The sequence below is a fragment of the Cyprinodon variegatus genome, unplaced genomic scaffold, assembly GCF_000732505.1.
Source record: "Cyprinodon variegatus isolate N-32 unplaced genomic scaffold, C_variegatus-1.0 Scaffold446, whole genome shotgun sequence".
Taxonomy (NCBI): Eukaryota; Metazoa; Chordata; class Actinopteri; order Cyprinodontiformes; family Cyprinodontidae; genus Cyprinodon; species Cyprinodon variegatus.
Genome location: NW_015150899.1, coordinates 226136 through 231547, shown reverse-complemented (window position 1 = coordinate 231547; position 5412 = coordinate 226136).

The window sequence follows — 5412 nt, the reverse complement described above, 5'->3', positions numbered from 1 at the left end:
CTAACGCTGTTCTCCTCAGCTCTCTCCCTGAGCAATCAGCAACAAGCTGCTGCCTCTGCCGCTGTGGTTCCTTAGGGCTGTGGGCACTCTGACCAAAACAAACCTGGACCTATGGTAGGAGAAAGAGGGGTCAACAATCGATGCTTGAAATAAGTAGTCTTCATCATTTGCCGGTCACGGCCAATGTAAGTCTAGTTCACATAGGTATTTTTATAAATAGTATGTTATTAGTCTGTGTAGAAGTCTAACTTGCTTCAGTCCCATTGGCATCATCTCTTCATTGATGCTGGTCTGATTTCTCACAAGACACACCTGCTCAGCTCTGCCTCGTCCTGGTTTCCACTCATCTGATCCACCTGCACCTATATATACCGAGTGAGATCCATTCCAGCATTCTGTTCCTAACTTCCTGCATGTTTGCCTGAGCTGATCTGTTCCTGTTTCTAAGCCTGAACGCTTTCTGATATGAAAGCCTGCCTGTTACCGGGCCTAAAACTATGCCCTGACTCTCCCTTGGCTTGCCCCTCAATTCTATCTTGAGATCGTATCACCTGGCCTCAACCCTGGACCTGCTCAAAAAACCTGCTTTGGTTCATCCTTTTGCTATTTATGCTGGATTTTGCTCTCAAGGTTCTGAACCAATACATTCCCGAAGACACTCTGGATGAACTTTTGAGCTCCATGGCATCACATGCCAACTGATGACACTGGAGATTCTCTGAATCTTCTTTATAGATGCTGGAGATCGGCCTGTTTTTCAGTGTAGTCCTGTTTCTCTGACCGTGACTGGCTGGATGTGCTCTCTTCATCCTCTGACATGGGAGCTGGCTCGGAGCTCGTCTGCCTGGCTGTGTGTTTCCTGGACCGGGCCGCCTTTTACAGCTGCTTTTTGTATCACTGCTTCTATCTCCTTAAACCCCAGTCGGCCTCAGCAGATGGCCGCTCACACTGAGCCTGGTTCTGCTGGAGGTTTCTTCCCCTTAAAAGGGAGTTTTTTCCTCTCCACTATCGCTACAAGCATGCTTAGTGTGAGGGATTGCATCTGAGTCAATGCAATCAACTGGTTTTCCTTAGATAGAAAACTTTGAATCAATTTGACTGCATGATCTGGTTGAACTGTAAAGTGCCTTTAGATGACGTGTGTTGTGAATTGGCACTATAGAAATAAACTGAATTGAATTGAATTTGGATTCAAACGCTCACCAGGTCTGATATCCAGAATTCTGTCGCTGACTTCATTCCACAGATTATTTCCTGGTCACTAATATTTCCTCTCTCATTAAAGGGACGTCATACAGGCGCCGCTTTGTTTTAAAAATATATAAATATAAAAAATATAACCGCTGATGTCTGGGGGAGAGTGATTCGCCTACATGTTATGAATGCTGGCGTACCATAAATGATAAATTAGGAACAGTTTAGTTTGTACCTAAAGTCGTTGCCCATAGGAAGACGTAACTTGGCCAATGTAAAAAAAAAATGGCGTTTCCCTTTAAAGAGGTTGAGACATCCAGCTCCGGTCTCAGACTTGTCTTTCACGTCCTGCTTCAGTTTTCTATACAATGAACTCTTAAACCATCTCTCTGTGTTCTGGCTGAATTCTGGGTCCTCAGATTCGTTAATAGCGATCTGCTGTAGCACAAAAGATGTCTGCCTCTTTAAATTCAAACCGACTCCTTTGTAATTATAAATAACAACTTCTAAGGCAAGGCAAAGATATAGACTTTCAGTTTATAGGTAATAATAATGTAACTATTACACACTGTACCTTTAAAGCATGACACTGCATGCTGTCTTTTTAAACTAAATACTGTAAATTCTGCTTATTTGACTTATAACATCAGAACCCACTTTGCTGTTCCGTAGCAGTTGTCCTTAATGGTTCCTCAGCAATTCGCCAGATTTAGTTTGTATGTGAGAAGTGAAGGCTTCATGCCCCACTCTCTCTAAATATCTGGTTCCTAACCTTTATTGGGAAGCTGACAGCTGAACAAAAAGCCAACAGCCTTCAGTGCAGATTGCTCACATTCTAAAAGTTCCTTCGCCTAATGTCCAACACATCTTCCAAACTTAGCGCTCGTTTCACAAGTGTTTATGGCTCCACCGTCTTCTATTTTTGCCTAATTCAATAGAATTATGTGGCGCCTGTAAAAACAATTAAAGAAATGTAAAAAAAAAAAAAATGAAGGTTGGCTCACTTGAATAAGAATGGTGTGAAACAAAAACCTTTGTGTTTCTATCTATGGCTAACACAGCAGTGAAGGACTCTGAATGGACCTTTTTTTTCACAGTGTTGTGACTCGGAGGAAAGCAACTGGTGCCAGAAGTTCAGAGCGTTTTTATTCCTGCTTCTTGGAGAGTGAGATTTGAAGGGAGCATAAACACAAGGCAGGTCTCATGACTTGATCAGGGAGTTTCTACCTAAACAAATGTTGTTATTGTCAGTAACAACAGCCTTGATGTTATCTCTCCAGTTCCTGGGATCATTGTTACTCTGACTGAAACAAAAGGTTTCCAGTACTGGTTGTAACAATGACAAATCAGTGCAATAAATGTGGTTAACAAGACAAGGTAGAGATCTGAGTGACTCTGAATATCTGCTCTATAGTGATTTATATAAAAAAAATACCACTTGACTTTTCCTTTGAGTATAATTTAAACTTTAATGTGAGGAACTAATAGTTTTTTCTTTAAAAGATACTACTGTAAATTGCACTAAACTAAGTCAATTTCACATAAAAAAATAATAGAGTCTTAACACATCATCCTCTATTGTGAAACACGGAGATAGCAGCGTCATGGTGTGGGATACATGTCTTTTGGAAGGATAGAGAAGAAACTGGAGAGGAGACTGAATATAGAGCGAGGGCTGCAAAGGAATGGTTCAGAGAAAACATTTATGTGTTTAACTGGTCTGGTCAAAGTAAAGAACTAAATCAAGCTAATAATAGATAACAAGGTCCTACTCCACAAGAATACACGGGTGTCAGGTTACCACATCATACCAATCACAATGAAAACACATGTTGGCTTTTTGTTGTTTTTTTTATAGAAAAAATGTAAGAGGTATGAAAAGTTTTGCAAGATAATATAAATTCTTAAATTTGTTTGCCATATCTTAAAGCTCTGCTTTGGTTTATTGACATAAAACCACTGTCTGGGTTTCTAAAAATGGATAAAAAAAAAAACATTATTGAAAGAATTTCATTTGGACAAACAATTATTAAAATAAGAGAACTCCAGAGCTTGTTTTTAATGATTTCAATAATATATGTATTCTAAGTGGATTTGTTTTCACTGTGTGTCTTATCATCACTGTTTTTATACTGCTGAATGTAATTGCCATGCAATTATAAAATTATAAAAAGTCCTCACAGACAGGAAAGTAAGGTGGTGCAGGGGTGATGATATGGGCTAACTGCTCCAACAAGAGCACCAACCACTTTATCACCATCATTTTTATTTATACAGCACTTTAAAATAGCTACAGTTGAAAACAAAGTGATGAACATAGTTAAAAATAATAAAACACATAAAATAATAAAATGCAGCAAAAAAATATAAAATAAGGTAATAAAAAGAAAGCTAAATAAGTAAGGGCAAAACAACTAAGTCCTGCCTGTGTTAAAAGCCAGTGAATAAAATTACATTTAGAGCCGTATATAAGCCGTTTATAAACACAGTATTTTCCTGAAAAGTGGTTCTATAAGCTGCTATTGTATATTTAAAGTTTTTTTTTATTATTATTGCACTGCTTCAGCATGTAGTTTGTGTTTTTGTTAAATAAATTACATGGTTAAATGTGTCATGTGTTCTTGGTCATTACAGATTTGATGAGGTGACGATTGAATGAGCTCTTATGGTGATTGGAGACATCTTAGAAAAGTGCTGATTAATGTGATGCATAAACAAAAGAATAAACAGAAATTCAGATCCAGATTAGTCCTGCAACTAATTCAATATTTTAGTAATCAACTAATCTAGCAAGACTTATATGATTATTTGGTTAATAAAAAACATATGCTTTTAGTAAGTTTACATTTTTAAAACAAAAAACTTTAAGTGTGTATTTTAAAAGAATCCTAAATGTAAAAAAATGTTCAAAAAAAATAAATAAATTATGCATATGTAATTTTATTTATATATTTTCTGTTTTATCTTAAACAGAAGGTGTTTATATTTCTCTTAGAGTTTTATCTTAATAACTGCTGTAAGTAGTGTATTCTTTCAGCAAATGGCAAGTTTTAGAATCTGTGTACATTATTGTAGGTAATGATTTAACTTAATTGGTTCACAATTAGTTCAATTATTTTTCGTTTCCAAGCAAACGCATGTCTGGTGAATAGTCCCTCAGCATGACTAAAAACACTTTAAAAATACCCTTTTTTGTCCTCCTGCTGCTTCATCAAAATCTAATTTATTAATGAGGAAAATCCAAAGCTCTAATCTGCAACCACCTCCTTTACTTCTCATCATCTTTCTCTCCGTGGCGGATCTTGAACATTCCCAGCTCTTTCTCTGCGGTGGTCTCCAGTCATTGTGAAAGAGCTGTCAAAGATTTACATTTTTACGAGGTGTGATGAGCATTCGGATCTCCTTCTTTCAAGGCTCGACGTTCAACACATTCCTGACCGCGCTGGTCAGTCGGATTTTAATCTGTTTTCACAGGCAGGCAGGCAGCGTAGAAAGACACATTCTACTTTGGAATTCCTCTCCCTCCTCACCGCGGGCTCAGGCCTTCCTTTCTTGTGGACATAGCAGAAAAGGTTTCAAGGATGGCAGCCATGTGTGTGTGCTTCATCAGGCGATCTTAAAATATAACAGCCTGCAGACTTCTATATCTTTCATCTTCATAAAGTTCTATAAAGTAATTATTTTCCTCTCAGATTTCTACCATTTTCTAATGTTTTCACATCTGTCAGATCATCAAACACATTATAGTCATGGATAGTACTTTAAATGATGTCACAGCTTAAGTGGACAAACTTTATAAACCCACCTGGTCCTTTTCTTAATTTTTATTTCATTTTTGATGACCCACATTTCTATGTTATAACCTGTTAACACTTTGATGCCTGTTGTTGCTAATAAGCAACAAATCGCTTGTATTACACTGCAAAAAATGTAAATCTAAGTAAGTCAATTTTTTTTTCTTGAATTGAGCAGGTAAGTGAGACACTTTGCCATTGGAACAAGCCAATTTACTAGGGATGCATGATATTGGGATTTTGGCCGATATCCGATATGCCGATATTTTAAAACTCATGTAGCCGATAACCGATACCGATACTGATGTTAAAGCTGGACAAAAATAAGTAGTCATTAAAAATAGCAGTTTTGTTATCCATTTCTGACACTTTGAAAAATAATATACTTAAATATATTTTCATATGCTGATATCAAATCGATTTT